General features: G+C 47.8%; 1 pseudogene; it reads left to right on the forward strand.

The window, feature by feature from the left end:
• Window positions 1-1,833: 1,833 nt before the first annotated feature.
• Window positions 1,834-27,309, forward strand: LOC120062842 (annotated as a pseudogene).
• The last annotated feature ends 641 nt before the right edge of the window (window positions 27,310-27,950 follow it).

Here is a 27,950-nt window from a genome sequence, read left to right on the forward strand (position 1 = left end):
GTAACTCCTTGTGTCTTCCAATGGTGGCTCCTTGTGAGGAGACAGTGTTGCAGAGCTGGTCCGAGTCTGCAGGTTCAGTCATGGCCAGTTCGTACTATCAGGATGAGACGCAGTTGCAGACACGTGATGCAGATGGTTCAAGTCTCAGAGATTTATTGAATATACAGGGGCAGGGAAAAGGCAGGTCGGGGACAGGCAGGGGTTAGTAATTCTGTTAATAGTTGGCAGACGTAGGGCCTCCCGGGTGGCGCAGTGGTCTAAGGCCACCAGAGATTCTGGGTTCGAGCCCAGGCTCTGTCTCGGCCCGGCCGCGACCGGGAGGCCCATGGGGCGGCGTACAATTGGCCCAGCGTCGTCCGGGTTAGGGAGGGTTTGGCCTGCAGGGATATCCTTGTCTCATCGCGCACTAGCGACTCCTGTGGCGGGCCTGGCGCAGTGCACGCTGACCAGGTTGCCAGGTGTACGGTGTTTCCTCCAACACATTGGTGCGGCTGGCTTCTGGGTTGGAGGTGCATTGTGTCAAGAAGTAGTGCGGCTTGGTTGGGTTGTGTTTCGGAGGACGCATGGCTCTTGACCTTCACCTCTCCCGAGTCCATACGGGAGTTGCAGCGATGAGACAAGACTGTAACTACTACCAATTGGATACCACGAAATTGGGGAGAAAAAAGGGGTAAAAATAAAAAATAAAATATATATACATATATACATATAATAGTTGGCAGACGTAGACGGCAAGCAGGCTCAGGGTCAGGACAGGCAAAACAGGTCGTAACTGGGAGACTAGAACAAAAAACAGAAAGACGAAAAAACACAGCTATAAATCTACAGTTGGGCTTGAAGCTATCAGATTAAGTTAATTATAACCTAATGGTGCTTCGTACTACACAATTCACATCATTGAGACAGATGTTATTTATTTATTTCGCAAATACAAAATCCCAGAGCCAAGCGGTTGCTTCCGGTCCTGCTGTGTTGAGGGGGAGTAGGTCTCCACTGGGACTTCAAGAATGTGGTTTATAGTTTGCTCCACCCCACAAGCACATAAGGGGCTTCATTTTTGCCCCATCAGTGGAGGTTGGCGAGGCATGGGAGGTGGCCAGTCTTGAACCTATTGAGGGTGGACCACTCCTTCCTGGGGAGGTTGAAACCAGGGGGCTGTTGTGTGGGGTAGTGATGAGGTGCTTATTTGTCCGGTCCAGTGACTATCATTCGTGTGTCCAGGTAAGATTTTTGTTGAATTCGTCAGTGGGTGGGTCTTTCCAAATTGGCTTTCTTGAGGGGAGGCTTTTCTTTGGTGGGTTGAAGAGCTCCACATGGATTGGTAGGTGTGGGGCGTTGCAGACTTTTCCAATCATTTTGTGGGTAGTTTCAAGTCTTCGGATATGTGCGGGGGTGATGTTTGCTAGGACAAGGAGCCAGGGAAGCGGGGTGGATCGTAGTGTGCTAGTGATGATGCGCATGTTGTAAAAATGTTGTAAAAATGTTGTATTTCTGTGTGTTTGGCCTGATATGGTTCTCAATCAGAGGCAGCTATCTATCATTGTCTCTGATTGAGAATCATATTTAGGTAGCCTGTTCGCACCTGTGTTTGTGGGTGGTTGTTTCTGGTTTAGTGTTTGTGTCACCTTTCAGGACTGTGCGTTTGTCGTGTTTGTTGTTTTGTTTAGTGTTGCATATTTTATTAAATGATATGAACACTTACCACGCTGTACCTTGGTCCTCTTCTTCTCCTCCAGACGACAAGTGTTACAGAACCACCCACCACCAAAGGACCAAGCAGCGTGGTAGAATGGACTCCTGGACATGGGAGGAAATCTCGGACGGCAAAGGACCATGGGCACAAAAGCAAAAGCAGAGCGGCGACGCTATGAGGAATTGGCGCGAGGAAAAGTGCACGAGAGGCAGCCCCAGAATGTTTTTGGGGGGAAGGACACAGGGAGATTGGCGGACTCAGGTAGGAGACCTGAGCCAACTCCCCGTGCTTACCGTGGCGAGAGAGTGACTGGGCAGGCACCGTGTTATGCGGTGAAGCGCACGGTGTCCCCAGTGCGCACACATAGCCCGGTGCGTTACATCGCAGCTCCTCGAATCGGCCGGGCTAGAGTGGGCATCAAGCCAGGAAGGATGATGCCGGCTCAGCGCATCTGGTCTCCTGTGCGTCTCCTCGGCCCGGGGTATACGGCACCAGCCCTACGCACGGTGTCTCCAGTTCGACAGCACAGCCCAGTGCGGCCTATTCCAACTCCCCACAATTGCCGGGCTACAGGGGGGATCCAGCCAGGACGAGTGGTGCTAGCTCTGCGCTCGAGACCGCCACTGCGCCTCCGCGGTCCAATGCATCCGGTGCCTCGGCCAAGGACAAGGCCTCCTGCATGTCTCCCCAGCCTGGTGAGTTCTATGCCTGTGCTAAGCACTAACCCTCCTGCATGTCTCCCCAGCCTGGTGAGTCCTGTGCCTTCTCCCAGAGCCAGGCCTCCTGTGTGTCTCTCCACTCCAGTGACAATCCATGGCAAGAAGCCTCCAGTGATAATCCATGGCACGATGCCTCCAGTGATGATCAATGTCACAAAGCCTCCAGTGATGATCCATGGCAAGAAGCCTCCAGTGATAATCCATGGCACGAAGCCTCCAGTGATGATCCATGGCACGAAGCCTCCAGTGATGATCCATGGCAAGAAGCCTCCAGTGATAATCCATGGCACGAAGCCTCCAGTGATGATCCATGGCACGAAGCCTCCAGTGATGATCCATGGCAAGAGCCTCCAGTGATGTACCATGGCAAGAAGCCTCCAGTGATAATCCATGGCACGAAGCCTCCAGTGATGATCCATGGCACGAAGCCTCCAGTGAGGATCCAGGGCACGAAGCCTCAGGTGAGGATCCATGGCATGAGGCCTGCAACGAAGGACGTTAGTCCGGAGCCTCCAGCGTTGCCCTCTAGTCCGGACCCTCCAGCGTCGCCCTCTAGTCCGGAGCCTCCAGCGGCGCCCTCTAGTCCGGAGCCTCCAGCGATGCCCTCTAGTCCGGAGCCTCCAGCGACGCCCTCTAGTCCGGAGCCTCCAGCGTCGCCCTCTAGTCCGGAGCCTCCAGCGTCTCCCTCCTGTCCGGAGCAGCCGGAGTCTCCCTCCTGTCCGGGGCAGCCGGAGTCTCCCTTCTGTCCGGAGCTGCCGGGAGCCGCCCGTCAGTCAGGAGCTGCTGGAGCCGCCTGTCAGTCAGGAGCTGCCGGAGCCGCCCGTCACTCCGGCGCTGCCGGAGCCGCCTTTCACTCCGGCGCTGCCGGAGTCTCCCGCCGGTCCGGCGCTGCCGGAGTCGCCCGTCTATTCGGGGCCCGCTGCAAGGGTCCCCAGTCTGGGGTCGGCGGTAAGGGTCCCCGCTCTAAGTGGGCCAAGACTAAGGTGGGGCGGGGTCCACGTCCTGCACCAGAGCCGCCACCACGGTGAAATGCCCACCCAGACCCCCCCCTATAGGTTCAGGTTTTGCGGCCGGAGTCCGCACCTTTGGGGGGGGGGGGGGGGGGGTACTGTCACGTCCTGACCTTAGAGATCCTTTTTATGTCTCTGTTTTGGTTGGTCAGGGCGTGAGTTTGGGTGGGCATTCTATGTCTGGTGTTCTATGTTGTCCTTGTGTTGTATTTCTGTGTGTTTGGCCTGATATGGTTCTCAATCAGAGGCAGCTGTCTATCATTGTCTCTGATTGAGAATCGTATTTAGGTAGCCTGTTCCCACCTGTGTTTGTGGGTGGTTGTTTCCGGTTTAGTGTTTGTGTCACCTTTCAGGACTGTGCGTTTGTCGTGTTTGTTATTTTGTTTAGTGTTGCATATTTTATTAAATGATATGAACACTTACCACGCTGCACCTTGGTCCTCTTCTTCTCCTCCAGGCGACAAGCGTTACAATATCACACAAATACACAAATAGAATAACACACTTTTAAAGAAGAGAACCTGATTATTACACTAGTGCACTTCAAACAAGAAATACACAAACTTAATTGCACAACTGCCATCTAAACCCTGACCTTTCTTGCCTTCCTTGATGCAAAGTTATCAATTACATCATCATAAGAAATCTGCCCAACAATTGCTTGGTTAATACTGATGACAGAAAGGCCACTAAGGCGTTCCTGTGACATGGTGGACCTCAGGTAGGATTTGATGAGCTTCAGCTTTGAAAAACTCCTCTCTGCTTCAGCTAGGGTCACTGGAAGAGTAAGACTAATTCTGAGAGTGGTCCACAAATTTGGAAACATTTCTGAGAGCTCCCTTTCGTGTATAAATATCAGCAGCTCAAGCAGGGTCATGGTCTTCGATGGCAAGTCAGGTAAGTTCTTCAGTTCCTGTGCAAGCTCTCTGCCATCCAAGTCTGAGTGTTCTTTATAGTGCAGTGTCATACTAAGGGCCTCACATTGTTCTGTCAGCTTCTCATTTGAGAGACTTTGGAAGGTTGGCAGCACTCCAAACTTCTCTCCCACATTTTACAATGTGGAAAATCTTTCCTGAAGGTCTGAGGTTGCAGCATCAGCAACGACACTGAAAAATGTCACCTCCAACTTCTTCAGGGCATCACTCAAAGGCTCATCAAATGATTCCTATGAAAGTGCGCTTTGTGGACCTCAGCCTTTTTTTGTTGTACTGAAGAATGGCCTTTACATTCATACCCTCGCAAATATCCTTGGCTGACGTTTGTGCAGTCATAAAGCCTGTTGCCCTGTAGTTGCTGAGACCTCTCTCTGTCCTTCTGAGAAGACTGACTGCAACATCCACATGCATACTGGGAGACTGCATCAGCTTTCTCACATGTTGTATCTGGCTCAAGATGTCATACCACACCACTGTACAGATGATGAAGCGGTATGATCCCACCTCCTCTGACAAGGACTGGGCCTCAATCTTTATTACATTTACATTTACATTTAAGTCATTTAGCAGACGCTCTTATCCAGAGCGACTTACAAATTGGTGCATTCACCTTATGATATCCAGTGGAACAACCACTTTACAATAGTGCATCTAACTCTTTTAAGGGGGAGGGGGGGGTTAGAAGGATTACTTTATCCTATCCTAGGTATTCCTTAAAGAGGTGGGGTTTCAGGTGTCTCCGGAAGGTGGTGATTGACTCCGCTGACCTGGCGTCGTGAGGGAGTTTGTTCCACCATTGGGGTGCCAGAGCAGCGAACAGTTTTGACTGGGCTGAGCGGGAACTGTACTTCCTCAGAGGTAGGGAGGCGAGCAGGCCAGAGGTGGATGAACGCAGTGCCCTTGTTTGGGTGTAGGGCCTGATCAGAGCCTGGAGGTACGGAGGTGCCGTTCCCCTCACAGCTCCGTAGGCAAGCACCATGGTCTTGTAGCGGATGCGAGCTTCAACTGGAAGCCAGTGGAGAGAGCGGAGGAGCGGGGTGACGTGAGAGAACTTGGGAAGGTTGAACACCAGACGGGCTGCGGCGTTCTGGATGAGTTGTAGGGGTTTAATAGCACAGGCAGGGAGCCCAGCCAACAGCGAGTTGCAGTAATCCAGACGGGAGATGACAAGTGCCTGGATTAGGACCTGCGCCGCTTCCTGTGTGAGGCAGGGTCGTACTCTGCGAATGTTGTAGAGCATGAACCTACAGGAACGGGTCACCGCCTTGATGTGAGTTGAGAACGACAGGGTGTTGTCCAGGATCACGCCAAGGTTCTTAGCGCTCTGGGAGGAGGACACAATGGAGTTGTCAACCGTGATGGCGAGATCATGGAACGGGCAGTCCTTCCCCGGGAGGAAGAGCAGCTCCGTCTTGCCGAGGTTCAGCTTGAGGTGGTGATCCGTCATCCACACTGATATGTCTGCCAGACATGCAGAGATGCGATTCGCCACCTGGTTATCAGAGGGGGGAAAGGAGAAGATTAATTGTGTGTCGTCTGCATAGCAATGATAGGAGAGACCATGTGAGGATATGACAGAGCCAAGTGACTTGGTGTATAGCGAGAATAGGAGAGGGCCTAGAACAGAGCCCTGGGGGACACCAGTGGTGAGAGCACGTGGTGCGGAGACAGATTCTCGCCACGCCACCTGGTAGGAGCGACCTGTCAGGTAGGACGCAATCCAAGCGTGGGCCGCGCCGGAGATGCCCAGCTCGGAGAGGATGGAGAGGAGGATCTGATGGTTCACAGTATCAAAGGCAGCCGATAGGTCTAGAAGGATGAGAGCAGAGGAGAGAGAGTTAGCTTTAGCAGTGCGGAGCGCCTCCGTGACACAGAGAAGAGCAGTCTCAGTTGAATGACTAGTCTTGAAACCTGACTGATTTGGATCAAGAAGGTCATTCTGAGAGAGATAGCAGGAGAGCTGGCCAAGGACGGCACGTTCAAGAGTTTTGGAGAGAAAAGAAAGAAGGGATACTGGTCTGTAGTTGTTGACATCGGAGGGATCGAGTGTAGGTTTTTTCAGAAGGGGTGCAACTCTCGCTCTCTTGAAGACGGAAGGGACGTAGCCAGCGGTCAAGGATGAGTTGATGAGCGAGGTGAGGTAAGGGAGAAGGTCTCCGGAAATGGTCTGGAGAAGAGAGGAGGGGATAGGGTCAAGCGGGCAGGTTGTTGGGCGGCCGGCCGTCACAAGACGCGAGATTTCATCTGGAGAGAGAGGGGAGAAAGAGGTCAAAGCACAGGGTAGGGCAGTGTGAGCAGAACCAGCGGTGTCGTTTGACTTAGCAAACGAGGATCGGATGTCGTCGACCTTCTTTTCAAAATGGTTGACGAAGTCATCTGCAGAGAGGGAGGAGGGGGGAGGAGGGGGAGGAGGATTCAGGAGGGAGGAGAAGGTGGCAAAGAGCTTCCTAGGGTTAGAGGCAGATGCTTGGAATTTAGAGTGGTAGAAAGTGGCTTTAGCAGCAGAGACAGAAGAGGAGAATGTAGAGAGGAGGGAGTGAAAGGATGCCAGGTCCGCAGGGAGGCGAGTTTTCCTCCATTTCCGCTCGGCTGCCCGGAGCCCTGTTCTGTGAGCTCGCAGTGAGTCGTCGAGCCACGGAGCAGGAGGGGAGGACCGAGCCGGCCTGGAGGATAGGGGACATAGAGAGTCAAAGGATGCAGAAAGGGAGGAGAGGAGGGTTGAGGAGGCAGAATCAGGAGATAGGTTGGAGAAGGTTTGAGCAGAGGGAAGAGATGATAGGATGGAAGAGGAGAGAGTAGCGGGGGAGAGAGAGCGAAGGTTGGGACGGCGCGATACCATCCGAGTAGGGGCAGTGTGGGAAGTGTTGGATGAGAGCGAGAGGGAAAAGGATACAAGGTAGTGGTCGGAGACTTGGAGGGGAGTTGCAGTGAGATTAGTGGAAGAACAGCATCTAGTAAAGATGAGGTCAAGCGTATTGCCTGCCTTGTGAGTAGGGGGGGAAGGTGAGAGGGTGAGGTCAAAAGAGGAGAGGAGTGGAAAGAAGGAGGCAGAGAGGAATGAGTCAAAGGTAGACGTGGGGAGGTTAAAGTCACCCAGAACTGTGAGAGGTGAGCCATCCTCAGGAAAGGAACTTATCAGGGCGTCAAGCTCATCGATGAACTCTCCAAGGGAACCTGGAGGGCGATAAATGATAAGGATGTTAAGCTTGAAAGGGCTGGTAACTGTGACAGCATGGAATTCAAAGGAGGCGATAGACAGATGGGTCAGGGGAGAAAGAGAGAATGTCCACTTGGGAGAGATGAGGATCCCAGTGCCACCACCCCGCTGACCAGAAGCTCTCGGGGTGTGCGAGAACACGTGGGCAGACGAGGAGAGAGCAGTAGGAGTAGCAGTGTTATCAGTGGTAATCCATGTTTCCGTCAGTGCCAAGAAGTCGAGGGACTGGAGGGACGCATAGGCTGAGATGAACTCTGCCTTGTTGGCCGCAGATCGGCAGTTCCAGAGGCTGCCGGAGACCTGGAACTCCACGTGGGTCGTGCGCGCTGGGACCACCAGGTTAGAGTAGCGGCGGCCACGCGGTGTGAAGCGTTTGTATGGTCTGTGCAGAGAGGAGAGAAGAGGGATAGACAGACACATAGTTGACAGGCTACAGAAGAGGCTACGCTAATGCAAAGGAGATTAGAATGACAAGTGGACTACACGTCTCGAATGTTCAGAAAGTTAAGCTTACGTTGCAAAAAAAAATAAAATCTTATTGACTAAAATGATATAGTACTGCTGGCTGGTGAAGTAGGCTGGCTAGCAGTGGCTGCGTTGTTGACTTTGTTTGAAAGTGTAGCTGGCTAGGTAACCTCTAACTGGCTAGGTAATCTCGACAATTTCTCTAAATTTCTCTAAACTACACAATTATCTTGGATACAAGGACAGCAAAGACAACTATGTAGCTAGCTAACACTACGCAATCAAGTCGTTCCGTTGTAATGTAATCGTTTCTACAGTGCTGCTATTCGGTGGCTAGCTGGCTAGCTAGCAGTGTTGACTACGTTACGTTACGTTAGGACGAAAATAGCTGGCTAGCGAACCTCAATAACTACACAATTATCTTTGATACAAAGACGGCTATGTAGAGATCAAACAAATCAAAGATAGCAAAGACAACTGTGTAGCTAGCTAACACTACACTAATCAAGTCGTTCCGTTGTAATGTAATCGTTTCTACAGTGCTGCTATTCGGTGGCTAGCTGGCTAGCTAGCAGTGTTGACTACGTTACGTTACGTTAGGACGAAAATAGCTGGCTAGCGAACCTCAATAACTACACAATTATCTTTGATACAAAGACGGCTATGTAGCTAGCTAAGATCAAACAAATCAAACCGTTGTACTGTAATGAAAATGAAAATGAAATGGTAATACTACCTGTGGAGCGAAGCGGAATGCGGAATGCGACTACTCGCTCCAACCCGGAAATAATGGTTTATCATAGGGTCTTTGGTTTGATCACTCACCTCAATCAGTGCCTCTCTCACCGCTGCTGCATGATACCTCAACGGCTCGACGCCCTTAACTTTACTCTCCCACCTTGTCTCAGTCCACATCTTCAAAGTCATATCCACATGTTTTTTTCAAGATGGCCCATCACTGTGTGGAGGCTGAGAACAAGGTGTACAGTTTGTGTAAGATGCCAAAGTAACCTGTGGCATCGACAGAACTTTTAGCAGCATCAGCCACAAACAGGTTCAATGTGTGAGCCTCACATGGCATAAATAGAGCTTGTGGATTCATTTCCAGGAGTCTGGCTTGGACACCTTTGTTTTTGCCTCTCATGTTAGCTCATTATCATAAGACTGTCCTCTGCAGTCCTCAAAATGAATTTTTAGCTCCTCTCATCTTTTGAGAATCAGGCATGCCAAATGTTGGTCTGTGGACTCCTCTGCCTCCAAAACCCCCATAAAATGTTCCTTTATGTGGGGCTCCTCCTTCAGTGACACAATTCTAGTCACAACTGACAACTGTCAGTGTGGCTGACATCTGAGGTGCTGTAACGTCCGTTGTTTGAAGGAGACCAAGGCGCAGCCTCGCCGCACTGGCCTGGCTACGGGGAGCATTCAACCAGATAAGGTTGGGCAGGCTTGGTGCTTAAGAGCTCCAGTACGCCTTCACGGTCCGGTATATCCGGTGCCACCTCCTCGCCCCCAGCCCAGTACCACCAGTGCCAACACCACGCACCAGGCTTCCTGTGCGTCTTCAGAGCCCTGGTCCTCCTCCACGCACTCGCCCTGTGGTGCGTGTCTCCAGCCCGGTACCACCAGTTCCAGCACCACGCACTAAGCCTCCTGTGCGTCTCCAGAGCCCTGTACGCCCTGTTGCTGCTCCCCGCACTAGCCTTGAGGTGCGTGTCCCTAGCCCGGTACCACCAGTTCTGGCACCACGCACCAGGCATACTGTGCGCCTCAGCAGGCCAGAGTCGGCCGTCTGCCCAGCACCGCCTGCGCTGCCCGTCTGCCCAGCGCCGTCTGAGCTGCCGCCTGCGCTGCCCGTCTGCCCAGCGCCGTCTGAGCTGCCCGTCTGCCCAGCGCCGTCTGAGCTGCCCGTCTGTCCTGAGCCTTCAAAGCCGCCCGTCAGTCAGGAGCCGCTAGAGCCGTCCGTCAGTCAGGAGCCGCTAGAGCCGTCCGTCAGTCAGGAGCCGCCAGAGCCGTCCGTCAGTCAGGAGCCGCCAGAGCCGCCCGCCAGTCAGGAGCCGCCAGAGCCGCCCGCCAGTCAGGAGCCGCCAGAGCCGCCCGCCAGTCAGGAGCCGCCAGAGCCGCCCGCCAGACAGGAGCCGCCAGAGCCGCCCGCCAGACAGGAGCCGCCAGAGCCGCCCGCCAGACAGGAGCCGCCAGAGCCGCCCGCCAGACAGGAGCCGCCAGAGCCGTCAGTCAGCCAGGACCTGCCAGAGCCGTCAGTCAGCCAGGACCTGCCAGAGCCGTCATTCAGCCAGGACCTGCCAGAGCCGTCAGTCAGCCAGGACCTGCCAGAGTCGTCAGTCAGCCAGGAGCTGCCAGAGCTGCCTGTCACGCCGGCGATGCCGGAATTGCTCCTCAGTCCGGAGCTGCCCCTCAGTCCGGAGCTGCCCCTCAGTCCGGAGCTGCCCCTCAGTCCGGAGCTGCCCCTCCGTCCAGAGGCGCCCATCAGTCAAGTGGGGTTAATTTGGAGGGTCGCCGTTAAGAGGAGGCCACGGAAGCGAGGATTAACTATGGTGGGGTGGGGGCCACGTCCAGCGCCAGATCCGCCACCGTGGACAGATGCCCACCCAGACCCTCCCCTATAGGTTCAGGTTTTGCGGCCGGAGTCCGCACCTTGGGGGGGGGGGGGGGGGGGGGGGGAGTACTGTCACGTTCCTGACCTTATTTCCTTTGTTTAGTCTTTGTTTGGTTGGTCAGGACGTGAGCTGGGTGGGCATTCTATGTTTTGTGTTTCTATGTTGGGTTTGTTGTTTGGCCTAATATGGTTCTCAATCAGAGGCAGGTGTTTGTCATTGTCTCTGATTGGGAACCATATTAAGGTAGCCTGTTTTCACTGTTTGTTTGTGGGTGATTGTTCCTGTTCGTGTGTTCATCTGTTCTGTGTTCCCATGTTCAGGACTGTAGCGTTTTCGGTTCCTTCTGTCAGTTTGTTGTTTTTGTTCGTCGTTTAAATATCCTAATTAAAATATGGATTATCATCACGCTGCATTTTGGTCCTCCTCTCTTTCACCCGAAGACAGCCGTTACACAGACGTGTCAACACCTCTCTCCATCTTATCCTCTCAGCCTCCACAAGTGCCATCTCATGCTTATCAATTGTTTCCCCTTTTTTGATCCTCATTGCCAGTTCATTCCATGTTTTCATGCAGCTTTGGTGTTCTGGGCTGCTGTCGTGTGAAGTCAGCAAAGAACTTGCATGTTTCCAGTCTGTCAGTTGTGAGTTTGCTAAATTAATTTTCTTCTTAGAAAAGAGTTTGCAGCAGAAGTAGAAGAGGCTGTTGTTTCTTTCAGAATACACCAACCAACTTCTAGGGATTTTTTCACCACTCACCAAGGTCTTCTTCCATTACTCTCATTCCTTGGGAAAACAAATTTAGGTGGTACCTCACTTGAACCACTAGTTGTGTCCGAATTCTGTCAGAACTGAAGGCCAGTCAGCAGGGTCTGTAGACAGTGGTTCATCCTCAGCAGCAGGATTTGGTGGGGATGCCACTACAAGTATTTCTAATGGAGAGCAGATGGGCATTAGTTTCACACGTCACAGAATTTATGGAGGTGGAACAACCCACATACATACCCAGTAATAATAAAATCATCATTGTTACCTACAATGTGGAAACTTAAAACTTTGAAAAAGGGAAATTATTTGTTTTGTTTATGTAATGCAGGGATGCACAAATAAACACATGTGTGTGAACCCACACACCCACACACACACACATGTGTAACCTCCTAGGCTAATTCTAGGCATAAGACACCCCAAAAGACTAAATATATCACAAAAGATACAAAATATCTGCATAATATAGATATATTTGAAGTTAGCCTACAGCATCGGAAATTCCTTTTACTGAGCTCAGGACCTAGTCAATACAATCACACAAAACCTTTATGATGTCACCTCAATGAAAGTCAACCAAATAAATCATGTGCTAGTTAGGTTGTAATCGTTTTGCTGCAGGCTACACACATTATCATGATGAAACTGTGTGAAATTATATCCAATGTTATGTAAGCTAGTTGGACAGAAAACGGAATATTGTTGCCCTATGTGTAATAGCATAGCAAGCAACATAGTAACATAGGCTAACAAACATAAGTGTTATACTAGCCTATTTCATTACATGCATAATATTATACTCATAAAGCTGTCACGAGAATTTTCAATCCCAATGATAATAACTAACAATCAATAAGCTTTGACCAATCCCTGAGGTTTATAAGACCCTGGGTATAATAATAATTAGGCAAAGACTCAGCTTCTGCAAAAGGTTCGTACAGTTTATTCACGAGAACGTTCTCAAGTCCACAATACAAAGACATCCATTTTATAACTCACTCCCTACTTACGCACATACCTCCACACAAACAGTAGAATGCCTACACACATACAGTGGGGCAAAAAAGTATTTAGTCAGCCACCAATTGTGCAAGTTCTCCCACTTAAAAAGATGAGAGAGGCCTGTAATTTTCATCATAGGTACACTTCAACTATGACAGACAAAATGAGAAAAGAAAATCCAGAAAATCACATTGTAGGATTTTTTATGAATTTATTTGCAAATTATGGTAGAAAATAAGTATTTGGTCAATAACAAAAGTTTATCTCAATACTTTGTTATATACCCTTTGTTGGCAATGACAGAGGTCAAACGTTTTCTGTAAGTCTTCACAAGGTTTTCACACACTGTTGCTGGTATTTTGGCCCATTCCTCCATGCAGATCTCCTCTAGAGCAGTGATGTTTTGTGGCTGTTGCTGGGCAACACGGACTTTCAACTCCCTCCAAAGATTTTCTATGGGGTTGAGATCTGGAGACTGGCTAGGCCACTCCAGGACCTTGAAATGCTTCTTACGAAGCCACTCCTTCGTTGCCCGGGCGGTGTGTTTGGCGGTATGTTTGGGCATTTTGTCTGTCATAGTTGAAGTGTACCTATGATGAAAATTACAGGCCTCTCTCATCTTTTTAAGTGGGAGAACTTGCACAATTGGTGGCTGACTAAATACTTTTTTGCCCCACTGTACATACACACGAACAGTAGGTGGGTTGTATCCTTCCCCATGGTTCTCACCACTGTTTATCACTACCAAGCTAGCAGTTCCATTCCCCCGAGATTAGAGGAACCTTGAAAGGACTCCCTGTCATATCGTAAGTTTCTCAGAGTTCTAGCCAGGTCAGGTCATACACAGTTTAATTGTTCTCGGTATCTTCTTAGTCACACACACACACATTTCTACTTGTCTCGACCAAACCAAACATTTGTGTTGATTTGGCATCGATACATTACCCATCCCTCAACACTGTCAACCAAGAGTCAAGACTAAACCAATTCACCTTGGTGGTGTGCAGACTGGTTTTATATTATTCTTAACGATTTCGTACACAAACCAGAAAAAAATACAACAATATGTTTGTGAAACAATATACTCACAGTATTATGAATGAATGGTGGTTTATTTGGCAGCATTTCAGTGTGACTGATTTTACTAATTGCATTAGTACTGTACAAAGTTAGAGGTGCACTATTTGTTAGATTCCCCCGCTCCCCCTACCTCGGGCTTCAAGTGGGGAGACCTGAGGTCAACCTACCCCCGCCCCCCTCCCCATCCCGTACTTCTGAGTGGGAGACCTTCCCAGGCAGTAGCCTGCCTAGCTCACAAACTAGGATCAGGGCGTCCTGTAACGGTTTTCTTCCATAGGTGAAGGAGAGGACCAAAGTGCAGCGCGGCTAGTGTTCAACATGTTTAATAAAATAACAAGTGAAACACTACAAACAACATACAAAATAACAAATGTGCAAAACCGATACAGACCTATCTGGTGCAGAACACAAACACAGAGACAGGTAACAAACACCCACAAAATCCCAACACAAAACAAGCCTCCTATATATGATTCTCAATCAGGGACAACGATTACCATCTGCCTCTGATTGAGAACCATATTAGGCTGGACATAGAAACAGACAAACTAGACACACAACATAGAATTCCCACCCAGCTCACGTCCTGACCAACTAAACACATACAAAACAACAGAAAACAGGTCAGGAACGTGACAGAACCCCCCCCCCCTCAAGGTGCGAACTCCGGGCGCACCCCTAAAACTCAAGGGGAGGGTCTGGGTGGGCATCTGTCCGCGGTGGCGGCTCCGGCGCAGGACGAGGACACCACTCCACCACTGTCTTTGTCCCCCTCCTTAGCGTCCTTTGAGTGGCGACCCTCGCCCACGACCTTGGCCTAAGAATCCTCCCCAAGGCCCCCACATGATTTAGGAGGTAGCTCAGGACAGAGAGGTAGCTCAGGACAGAGAGGTAGCTCAGGACAGAGAGGTAGCTCAGGACAGAGAGGTAGCTCAGGACAGAGGGGCAACTCCGGACTAATGGCAGCTCCGGACTGAGTGGCAGCTCCGGACTGAGTGGCAGCTCCGGACTGAGTGGCAGCTCCGGACTGAGTGGCAGCTCCGGACTGAGTGGCAGCTCCGGACTGAGTGGCAGCTCCGGACTGGGTGGCAGCTCCGGACTGGGTGGCAGCTCCGGACTGGGTGGCAGCTCCGGACTGAATGACCGCTCATGACTGTAGGGCAGCTCATGACTGTAGGGCAGCTCATGACTGTAGGGCAGCTCATGACTGGAGGGCAGCTCATGACTGGAGGGCAGCTCATGACTGGAGGGCAGCTCATGACTGTAGGGCAGCTCATGACTGTAGGGCAGCTCATGACTGTAGGGCAGCTCTGGCAGCTCCTGACTGGCTGGCGTCTCTGGCAGCTCCTGACTGGCTGGCGTCTCTGGCAGCTCCTGACTGGCTGGCGTCTCTGGCAGCTCCTGACTGACGGACGGCTCTAGCGGCTCCTGACTGACGGACGGCTCTAATGGCTCGGGACAGACGGGCGGCTCTAATGGCTCGTGGCAGACGGATGGCTCAGATGGCGCTGGGCAGACAGATGGCTCAGATGGCGCTGGGCAGACGGATGGCTCAGACGGCGCTGGGCAGACGGATGGCTCAGACGGCGCTGGGCAGACGGATGGCTCAGACGGCGCTGGGCAGACGGATGGCTCAGACGGCGCTGGGCAGACGGATGGCTCAGACGGCGCTGGGCAGACAGGCAGTGCAGGCGGCGTTGAGCAGACGGCCGACTCTGACCTGCTGAGGCGCACAGTAGGCCTGGTGCGTGGTGCCGGAACTGGAGGTACCGGGCTGGAGACACGCACCATAGGGAGAGTGCGTGGTGCTGGAACTGGAGGTACTGGGCTGGGGCGGGAAGGTGGCGCCGGATATACCGGACCGTGCAGGCGTACTGGCTCCCTTGAGCACTGAGCCTGCCCAACCTTACCTGGTTGAATGCTCCCCGTAGCCCGTCCAGTGCGGGGAGGTGGAATAACCCGCACTGGGCTGTGTAGGCGAACCGGGGACACCATACGTAAGGCTGGTGCCATGTACACCGGCCCGAGGAGACGTACTGGAGGCCAGATATGTTGAGCCGGCTTCATGGCACTTGGCTCAATGCTCAATCTAGCCCGCCCAGTGCGGGGAGGTGGAATAACCCGCACCGGGCTATGCACACGTACAGGAGACACCGTGCGCTCTTCCGCATAACACGGTGTCTGCCCGTACTCCCGCTCTCCACGGTAAGCATGGGAAGTGGGCGCAGGTTTCCTACCTGCCTTTGCCACACTACCCTTTAGCCCCCCCCCAAGAAATTTTTGGGATTTCTTCTCGGGTTTGCGTGCTAGCCATGTACCTTCATAACACCAGTTCCTCTCTCCGGTTGCCTCCAGCTGTTCCCATGGGAGGTGATCCCTTCCAACCTTAGCCCAGGGTCCTTCTCCGTTCATAATTTGCTCCCATGACCATTCCTCCTGGTACCGCTGCTGCTGCCCGTTGCCACGCTGCTTGGTCCGGGTTTGGTGGGTGTTTCTGTAACGGTTTTCTTCCATAGGTGAAGGAGAGGACCAAAGTGCAGCGCGGCTAGTGTTCAACATGTTTAATAAAATAACAAGTGAAACACTACAAACAACATACAAAATAACAAATGTGCAAAACCGATACAGACCTATCTGGTGCAGAACACAAACACAGAGACAGGTAACAAACACCCACAAAATCCCAACACAAAACAAGCCTCCTATATATGATTCTCAATCAGGGACAACGATTACCATCTGCCTCTGATTGAGAACCATATTAGGCTGGACATAGAAACAGACAAACTAGACACACAACATAGAATTCCCACCCAGCTCACGTCCTGACCAACTAAACACATACAAAACAACAGAAAACAGGTCAGGAACGTGACACGTCCACTCCGACAAGCTTCATTGACCTGACGTGCAAATGAGCGATAGAAAACCGATCGCTCAAATGTCACCATTCCAATTGTTTTGTGCGGGCGTCCCGTGCCGCCCCCGGCAAGATGCCACCCTAGGCGGCTGCCCATGTCGCCAATACCTAAATCCGCTACTGTCTGTTTGTCACGCCCTGACCGTAGAGAGCTTTTTATGTCTCTATTTTGGTTTGGTCAGGGTGTGATTTGGGTGGGCATTCTATGTTCTTTTTTCTATGTTTTGTATTTCTTTGTTTTGGCCGGGTATGGTTCTCAATCAGAGGCAGCTGTCTATCGTTGGCTCTGATTGGGAACCATACTTAGGTAGCTTTTTCCCATATGGTTTTTGTGGGTAGTTATTTTCTGTTTAGTGTTTTGCACCTTACAGGACTGTTTCGGTTTTCATTTATTCTCTTGTTATTTTGTTTAGTGTTCAGTGTAAATAAAAAACATGAACACTTACCACGCTGTGCTTTGGTCCGACTACTCTTCTTCAGACGACAAAAACCGTTACACTGTTAGACAAGTAACTCTTTATCCACATTATAGCAGGGGGTGTAAAGCCATAACACATACGTTTTTCCAGCAGCAGACTGTGATCGATAATGTCAAAAGCTGCACTGAAGTCTAACAAGACACCCACCACAATCATTTTATCATATTTCTCTCAGCCAATCATCAGTCATTTGTGTAAGTGCTGTGCTTGTTGAGTGTCCTTTCCTATAAGAGTACTGACAGTGTGTTGTCAATTTGTTTTCTGTGAAATAGCATTGTATCTGGTCAAACACCATTTTTTCCAGAAGTTTACTAAGGGTTGGTAACAGGCTGATTGGTTGGCTATTTGAGCCAGTAAAGAGGGCTTTACTATTCTTGTGTAGCGGAATGACTTTAGCTTCCCTCCAGGCCTGAGGGCACACACTTTCTAGTAGGCTTAAATTGAAGATGTGGCAAATAGGAGAGGCAATATCGTCTGCTATTATCCTCAGTAATTTTCCATCCAGATTGTCAGACCCCGGTGGCTTGTCATTGTTGATAGACAACTGTTTGTTTAAATCTATCAAATGTAGAGAACTTTACAGACCATGAGTGGTCCTGTTGCACTACATGTAATGAGGACATGAATAAGGGGTCCTTATGGTAGAACTGACCCTGCTCATTCCTGATTAATTTAGGATTTTATACAAATCTGACGGAGTTGACCAAATCTCTGGACACATGTTTTAGGAATCAAAGTTTTGAGAGAAATATTATTTGAAGTCAAAGAGGGCTATTGCAAGAAACTACACACGAAAAATGTTCAGTTAATATACATTTTTGCCAGTTTCTTTAAAACAAAATTAAACACTTTTTTGGACAGTTTGAAATTGGGATCCTTTGCTCCGGACAAGGGCATTTCCAGGCTTAGAGCCAGCATGGAAATTCATAAAATTGAAAGTTTTAAAAAATTCCAAAAACAAAACTTTTCCCTTATAAAATTCCCCTAAATGTACATTTTAAGCTAAAAGAATGCAACAGCAAAAGGATTGTCCCGACTTTCAAGAATCCCTGAGCTAATTTCCTGCTATTCTACGCGAGGCTGAGAGAAAATGTTCCAGTTTTAAAGTTAATTTCCTGGAACGTGGCCAAGAGGGCGGCAGGTAGCCTAGCAGTTAAGAGCATTGGGCCAGTAACTGAAGGTTCCTGGTTTGAATCCCTGAGCCAACTATGTGAAAATTTTGCCTGTGCCCTTGAGCAAGGCACTTAACCCTAATTCCTCCTGTAAGTTGCTCTGGTAAAGAGTGTTTGCTAAATGACTTAAATGTAAGAGGTCAGTGTGTACATAGTAGAGCACAATACAATAAAAACAATCCCTATGGTCAACAACATTTTCCTCTATCAGAGCTTTACACTCAAAAAGTGATACCCTCTCCTCCAGTTTTAAAGTCTATTCTGCTGCTGAGAATGAGAGTGCTCGTGCTGTGGTACAAAGAGGGGTGGTAGCGGCACCTCATGTTGAGCAAGCTAGTTTGGAGATGAGTGTCAGAGCTGCTAGGAGTACTGGGTGGAGGAGTCAAGCGCAGAGAGCAGGGATTCAAGAACGTGGATTTATTTTCCAGTTGACAGGGAAAAACGATCATGCCCGAAACACACGGGCGCATGAAAATACGAGTCCAAAAACACAGGACTAAACTGTCCAGGAAAAATAATACATCCAAATAACAATCCAACACCAAATAACAGAGAAACAAGCCCGCACAAAAGCCAGCGGGCTTACTGCCCTTAAATAGCCTACCCACAAAACTAAACTCAAAACAGGTGCACCCAATCAGCCCAAACTAACAGAAACAAAAAGAAAAGAATCGATGGCAGCTAGTAGGCCGGTGACGACGACCACCGAGCGCCGCCCGAACAGGAAGAGGCACCATCTTCGGCGGGATTCGTGACAATGAGTTTGTTCCTGGTTTTGACCTTGGCTGCTGTTGTCCTCATGTGCTCCTGGAAGGTGAGTGACCTGTCCAGGTCACCCTGAGGTATGTGGGGGTGGGGTGGTGCTGTAGCTTGTGGTTGTTCATCAACAGTAGATGTTGAGCTCTTTGTTGGCATTTGCGTTATTTTGGTGGACTATACTGGACACAGACAGACAGATAGCCAGGCTCACTACATGTAAACCCCCATCAGGGGACATCCTGCAGAAAGGAGGATCGGCAGTAGATGGAGCCATTGCTGCGTTACTGTGCACCTCTGTCATCAACCCACAAAGTATGGGCATTGGCGGGGGTCCATATTCACGGTGATGGACAACGGTGGTAAGGACACTTCATCCCCCTACTACAAGATACCACACAGACATTCAACTATTGAAATCTCAGAGGGGGGATAAACACTTTTCATGCCATGTACCTTTGTTGATTTCAAAGGCACGGTCCGTCCCTCAGGAGTTTAATCCTGATCTACTGAGTGGATGCCCACAGATCTTTCAACTGATGACAGGTATTTGGAGTGAAAATGACTAAACATGAACATGGCTTGACTTGTTTCTGTTGCTGACAAGCATGTCCTTTCTCAGCGCAGTGTGAGCTGTTTTTCTAGTTACTCAAGCTTTCCTTCATGTTGGCATCGTGGTGGGAATTCTGTGGAACTCCAGTAATCCTGGGGCAGCTATATCTTACTGATTAAGGCAGTATGTCAAGTGACAAACACACTATGCTGGTTTATAGGCAAGGATTTTCATTCCTTGGTTTAAAATCATTATTTAATGATGACATTTAGAGCCACTACAGTCATATATATGATTAATTTCCATAAATTACCTTTCCTCTCCAGACCTCAAAACTCCTGCCTCCGTTCTGACAAGCTGTCTGCTAATGTCAGCCTGCTTCTGGTTCTCCTCTCACTGCAAGAGGCAGATGGTTTTGCGGCTTCCTTTTGACTTCTCCCCTTTTCAATAAAATGGGATTATAAACGCACTAAACTGGACAAATGGCCAAAAATGCCATGTGCTGCGCTGTGAGCCAAGACCACACACAGTGAACAGCCAGTCAGTTGGCTTTGTTTTTAATACCACTAGTCAGTTTGTTATACAGACTATAAACCAACATCATCTTCATTTGTAAACATAATAGGGCAAACTTCCACAGAAAATTTGAGAAATTACTATACTAGTCGAAATTGAATGGCTTGGCAAAATCTCTAAAATAAATCCACTCCTGATAGGCTTAAAGGTCCAATGCAGACGTTTAAAAACATGTTTTATCTCAATGGTAACAATTAAGTACCTTACTGTCATTGTTTTCAATTAAAATGGTAAAAATAATATGATTTACCACTTTCTTGCAGGTATAACCCTTTTATACATATCAGTGGGTAACTGGCAAATTGGGAGGGGTGGGGTTGTTGTTAAACCATGGGGGCTGTTTGCATTTCAAATTAGACCCGATACCTGTATTTTGGTTAAAAATAAATAAAAAATAATAATGTTTGGTTGGGGCCACTTGCAGCCGGGGGCCCTAAGCAATCGCTTATGTCGCTCATGCCTGGAATCGGTCCTGCTGGGAGTGGGGAGGAGGTGATGTCACCAGGCAGGCCAAAACTCCATCCCACCAAAACAGGCTGACATTTCAAGCTGTCTTTTCAAAAAGCTCTTACATTAAAATTAATTCATCATTTTCACAATTTCACAGTATTATTCCAACCTCATAATGTGGAAAAATATATTAAACAGAGGAAAATTGACTGCACTGGGCCTTTAAACATGTTGCGGACAAACAAACTAAGCTACAATCAGTAAGTGATAGCAATCTCAGGGATATGGAGATAGATACCATGACTGAAGACCATTTCAGATAGAGAGAGAGAGATAAATGGTGTGTAAAAAGTCTGTTTTCCCCCACCCCTGATTCCAGCCAGCCAATGGATTGGTGTCCCTGGAGAGATCCATGGGTATGAGCAGGCAGACTGGCTGTTTGGGAAACTCCCCTGGGCCAGCTTCTTCCATACCACCATCAAGCTGGCCAGAGAGGGTTTCCATATACCCCAGGTCCTGAGCCACTTCATCCCACTGGGATGAGACCCTACCATTACGGTGCGTATGAAACCAGACAAACATCAACTAAGCTACAATCAGTAAATAATAACAATCTCAGGGATATGGAGATAGATAGATGCCGTGACCGAAGACCGTTGTGGAGAGAGAGAGAGAAGTCTGCTGTCCTGGGCTGCTTTATCCCACTGATCAACAGGGATGAGAACCACCCTAACATTACGGTAAGAAACACCCGGACCTGCAGCGCCAATCTGCAGTTCAAACAATAACAAAGCGCCATCCTCCCAATGATTTGGTCAACAGCTGAGGGACGGGGCTGGAAAAATTGTACCACTCTGAAATTCATGGACAAAGCTATGGATATAAGGACTTACCATTCATGATATCAACATTATAGTTTGAACCATGTTTTAGGGCTATACAGTGTTTACATTTACATTGTTTATTAAAAAGTCGTAAAACAAGCTGATATTTTGTTTAAAAGTATTTCAAGAGAGCAACTGTCAAGCCATCATTCTGTCATCACATTGCAAGAAAATGACATTTGACCTGTCCTCTAGTCAGTTGTTTCTAGATAAGGATGGAATCCTGCTGAAGGTTGGAGACACTGTGAAGTTCGAAAAAATTGCTGACACATTGGAGAAAATTGCAAACCAAGGGGCAGATGCTTTTTACACTGGAAAAGTAGCAGAGGATTTAATCTGCAACATAAAAGATATGCTCTTATGTAGAGCATAAACAATCATCATTAGCTTATTGATATTTGGTTAAACTGATGCATAACTGACATTAATTATAAGAATGTGAAGATTGAAAGCCTCATGGAGACCAGATAACATGCATTCCCACCTCCTTATTACATTTGACTTTTGTCTATAGAATACACCCTAAACTCAGCTTCTCTGATGGGAGAGCAAATACTCTTTATTAACCTATCAACGCTACATCGAAGCTTGTAAGTTTTCCAACGGACTAAGGAAGTACACCCGTGATCCACACTAACTCAGGAGTAAGTTCCACAAGACTCCAGGCATAGGAAATCATTAAGGAATGATACAGTATAGGTCAAGACCAAGACGCTTCGTAAATCTAATGATCTAAGTGCTGTTTAACCCCAACAGGGTACTCTCAGGCTCATGTTGAGTGACAAGGGAGCATTATATACAGCATCAGCTATTTTTGACCTTTATTTAACTAGGTAAGTCAGTTAAGGTCAAATTCTTATTTACAATGACGGCCTACCCCGGCCAAGACCTAACCCGGACGACGCTGGGCAAATTGTGCACCGCCCTATGGGACTCCCAATCACAGCCGGTTGTGATACAGCCTGGAATCGAACCAGGATCAGTATTGACACCTCTAGCATTGAGATGCAGTGTCTTAGACCACTGTGGCACTCGGGAGTCTAAGGCACTGCTGCAAGCTTTGCTGTGCTCCAGTCTTAAATTACTATCCATCCCTGCTCATTTTGACAGAGTGGAGTGGTCAGGAAATGTGAGAAAAGTCCCCATTTAGCCAATATCACATTTCTGTGTGGGTCATTTACTCTAGTGAAGTTAGTGAAGTCATAAGCCTGTGTTACTGGCTTCTGTGGAAACTGAGAGCTTTGATCCATAAATTGCAATGTGGAACATGAGCAGCTAACCTCACTAGAATTCATGTTTGTTTTAATGCCATTTGCTATCACAGTAACTCCAAATGTTGTTTGGGGGCCTGTTGTTGAAGGCATTTACCAGAGGCCTGCCACCAGCACTGAGACTGAGCTACGGATTTATTGAGTTCTCTCCTTTATGCTCAGCTGTCGTCAGCCAGGAACAGCAAAGGATTATTACAATCTTATGTGCTGAAGCAGAATCTATTAAACTACTGTGATCAGATATTCCTAGGTTTCTTTCACAGATTGTTCACAAGATGTCTTATCACTGCACACCTGCTAGCCCTGAGACATGGCTGTATACTCGTAGGCATCTGACTATGGCATCACAGGATTCTGCAGCCATGCCTCAGGGCTAAACACCTTTTCAAATCACTCACTATAGAATTAGGAATTAGAATAGTAACTTAATAGGATCTATATGTCACTCACATACAAAGCCAGCTCTCAATATATTTAATTCAGATCTTAAGAACTGTGTACAGTTTATTCCAAACTGAACAGCAAACCATCCAAGAGGGTGAAACAAGAAGTGGCTAGTGGTTCAACATACAGTATACTGTTGCTACTGTAATGCAACATATAGTGTAACTCCAACATCCCTGATCAAGGTCCATTTCCTTCCTTTGACCAGAGAGCACTTAAGTTCACTGAGCAGCAGTTTGCTGACCACTTCAGGGCCATGTTTAGCGGTGATGAGACCCATGATGCCCAGTACAACATAGTCACTCCATACCTGGACACCATGGGCACCACACATGTATCTGTGATGGCTGAGGATGGAACTGCTGTGTCTGTTATCTGCACTATCAACCACATGTGAGTAATTCACTGTGTAGAATCCTTACAACGACCATCATTGGGGTTATGTCATAGATGTATAATTGTCAATGACTTGTCAAATATCTTTTCCTTCACACAGGTTTGGATCCAGAGTGTTCTCCCCTGTACAAATTACCTCGACTACCCCCGCACATTGACTCAGTACCAGTACCCCCTGTATATAGCCTCGCTTTTTTATTGTGTTACTTTGTTTTTCTTTTTTTACTTTGATTGATTTAGTAAATATTTTCTTAATTAACTCTACTTTCTTAGAACTGCATTGTTGGTTAATGGCTTATAAGTAAGCATTTCACGGTAAGGTCTACACCTGTTGTATTCGGCACATGTGACAAATAACATTTGATTTGATTTAAACAACCAACCCGTTTATGGAGAATGGTGTTATTTCTATCTGAAAAAATAGAGTAGATGCTGTTTCCACTTGGAACCGGTAGGTTCGCTAGACCTTATTTATGGTTTCCTCACATGTAACGGTGGTGGAATTATTAGGGAATTAAGTCAAGGTCAGAATACAACGTATCTGTGAACACACCTCCGCCACACCTTCATTTATTCAATCTCCACCCAAAATGAATAGCAGGTGAATAGCACGGTATTCTCATGCTTAAGTTAATCGTCAGAATACGCATAGAGAAAAAAGTGCAAAAAAAGGGAATTACGTTCCATTTACACCCGCTTAACTCGGGTCAGAATCAGGCCCTTAGAGACTTACCCAGAAAGACTCACAGCTATAATCACTGCCAAAGGTGCTTCTACAAAGTATTGACTCAGGGGTGTAAATAAGTATGTAAATGAGATATTTCCATATTTAATTTTCAATACATTTGAAACATTCTAAAAACATGTTTTCACTTTCTCATTATGGGGAAGTGTGTGTAAATGGTTGAGAATTATTTATTTTTTAATCCATTTTGAATTCATGCTGTAACACAACACAATGTGGAATAAGTCAAGGGGTATGAATAATTTCTGAAGGGACTGTAGCTACACTATACAGAAAAGAAAAAATCTAACAAAAGAAATTCCCCTTGTTTTAGCAGAAGCAGGCTTGATTCTATAATCTATTCAAGTGTGCTTCCGCCTAACCCATTATGCAAACATTATTGCTCTATCAGACAAGAAGGATGGGTAACTACATTCTCAGAATTTCAGATCAGTTCAACTATTCACTGGACAAAGGAAGAGGATTCAGAAAGGATGAGGCTCTATCTGAATGAATACCACAACACACTGTATTTTATGACCTTCAGATACATTTTGTGATTCTCTCTTCAAAGAATACCCCAGGAAGCCTCTAGTCATGAGCTGTGTGAACATAAGAGATACAGCAAATCTGCTCGTCTTAAAATATTAATAACAAACGAACTAAGACTTCTACATGTATGATGCTTGACTTACATATGCTATGTAAGTAAGACAAAATCTACAAGATGTGATGAAGTTACAGAGTGGCTTTCCTGAGGACTGTTACAGTGTGTATGTCTGACCTAGACCATCGCATTTGTGACATGGGGGATGTGACAGTCACACGGGGCCGTGACCATCTGTGGCAGCAGGAACAAAAGGACTGGGAGGAGAGGATGAGGGACAGAGTTAACCCTAACCTCGTGACTGACTCCCTGCCCCTGCCTCGCGCTGGTGCATGATGGGAGCTTCGGGTTTTTACTAGTGGAATGCAACAACGCAGATGACCCCGTGCCCTTGCACACAGCCACACAGTAACCCCCAACTCCAAAAACTCTAGCCTAGCCACCCGCATCCATCACCTCTGAAGCTTATAGTGCTGCTCTGTTGTTTATTGACTCTTCTATACATGTTTGTGCCAACAAGATCAGATACACGGAAGATACCATTTCCATTGCTATTCACACGGCCGCAACACATCTGGATAAGAGGAACACCTATGTGAGAATGCTATTAATTGACAACAGTTCAGCATTCAACTATTGTTCCCTCTAAGCTCGACACCAAGCTCAGAACCCTGGGTCTGGACACCACCCTCTGCAACTGGATCCTGGACATCCAGACGGGCAGACCACAGGCTGTGAGGATTGGTAACAACGCCTTCTCTACAATGACTCTTAACACAGGGGCCCCCCAAGGGTGTGTCCTCAGCCCTCTGCTGTACTCCCTGTTCACCCACGACGCGTGGCTTTGTCACAACACCAAGTCTATTATCAAGTTTGCTGACGACACCACGGTTCTAGGCCTTATAACAACAACGAGTCAGCCTATTGGGAGAAGGTAAGTGACCTGGCATTGTGGTGCCAGGACAACAACCTCTCTCACGTCAGCAAAACAAAGGAGTTTATTATTGACCTCAGGAGGCAGAGGAGGGAACATGGCCCGATCCACATCAACAGGACTGCAGTAGAGAGCAAACAGTTTGAAGTTCCTCTGCGTCCACATCATCGAGGGCTTGACATGGACCAACAACACCACCACTCTTGTCAAGAGGAAGCAACAGCGTCTCTACTTCCTAAGGCGGCTGAAGAAATTCATCATGCCACCCCGGGTCCACTCCAAATACTATTGCTGCACCATCGAGAGCGTCCTGACCAATTGCATCACGGCCTGGTACGGGAATTGCTCCATTCACGACCGCAAGGCCCTCCAGCGGCTGGTGAAGACGGCCCAGCACATCACTGGGGCCGTGCTCCCACCCATCCAGGACATGTACTCGAAATTCAGCCTGAGGAAGGCCTGCAGCATCATCAAGGACCCCACACACTCCAGCCATGAGCTGTTTACTCACTTACCATCGGGCAGATGGTATCAGATCATGAGGTCTGATACTAAAAGGCTCAGAAACAGTTTCTATCTACAAGCCATCAGACTGCTGAACAGTTAAACTGGACTGACCACCTGCTCTGATTCTCTGCACCTTTACAAACAAACACACACACACACACACACACACACACACACACACACACACACACACACACACACACACACACACACACACACACACACACACACACACACACACACACACACACACACACACACTAAACAAACAACACAACTGCTGCTGCTACAAGACCCTTATAATGAATACTGCACAATTTAAACACTTGCCCCTCGATCCCACTATCCCACTACCAGGATAGCCTGGTTCAGGACTGGCAACCCCTGGCCTTTCTAGGGAGTTTTTCCTAGCCACCGTGCTTCTACACCTGCATTGCTTGCTGTTTGGGGTTTTAGGCAGGGTTTCTGTACAGCACTTTGATATATCAGCTGATGTAAGAAGGGCTATATAAATACATTTCATTGATTAACTTCAGCCTCCAAACAGTTGCTTAGATTCACCGTTTTTATTTGCAGTAAAATGTCATTCAAGATATGGCATGAGATATACATACAACGACCCAGTTGACAAATAGTATAACAATGACACACAACGCTAACATATATACAGCGTGAGAAAAATATTTTCCTGTCATAGTTCTCTCCCATTACAACATCTTTGATCTTGTATTTTTTTAAACATACACATACCTTACATACAAAGCACTTTCCTGTGCTACATTTCAGTGAACATGACAGTAGTGGTATGTCATTACTATATTAATACCTTCCTCTTGTGTGTCCCCTAATTGTTCCAGCAGAGTAGGTTAGTGTGCTCATTTTCACAATCAGAATAATTACGGTAATTGCATGGTTCGACAAAGGACACAACGTCAAAGCAAGAATACAAACAGTTACGACAGTAATCAGACAATACACAACAGCAAACACAGATTAAACACCCTCACGCATATTCAATCAGATGATACAAGTATATTACTTTGTTATTCAATTATTGTTATTCAATACATTGACTTCATTAATATCAGTTTGCTGAATGACCCTTATGTATATTATGGTTTCAGTGTGGTTAAGCTTCTTACATATTATTGCGAAAAACTATTAGATGACTTGGAGAAAACAGGTCAACGCATCAATGAGTTTGAAATGGATCTGAAGTCAATACATTTCTTACAATTCTTTAAGTGCAATGCAGCATAGAGCTGCAGCTGGTAAACCCAACTTGACTACCACGTGTTTTTTATAAACCACCTCTATTCAGCACTACACTATACTCAGCCCACCATGCTGATTATCAGCCCTGGCAATATAGCCTACAACGGAAATGTAACAGTCATGTTCCTCCCTTAAAACAAACAAACAAGTAAGCACATATAAATGTTAATAATGACATATTGGTATAAAGGGTGGTCAGTATGTGTTTACATTTTGGGTACCCTTTCTACAAAGAGATTAATGGGTCCACTCTTGGGGGTTGGCTGTACTGTCATTGATCCCACATGTATCCTGAAATGTAGTGGCTATGATAATGACTCAAATTGCTAAATGGAGCCGTGAATATCAGAGTTTTGGACACCGCAAACAATCAGTGAAAAAATCTGTCTATTGTTGAGTGCTACCTGTTGTCTTATAAGATGCCTTTGTTCATCTGCAGCGCACTAAAATAGCCTGTGGAAATACAACAGAGACATGTTTTGTGTCATCATTTACATCT

Source organism: Salvelinus namaycush, chromosome 18, assembly GCF_016432855.1.
Source record: "Salvelinus namaycush isolate Seneca chromosome 18, SaNama_1.0, whole genome shotgun sequence".
Taxonomy (NCBI): domain Eukaryota; kingdom Metazoa; phylum Chordata; class Actinopteri; order Salmoniformes; family Salmonidae; genus Salvelinus; species Salvelinus namaycush.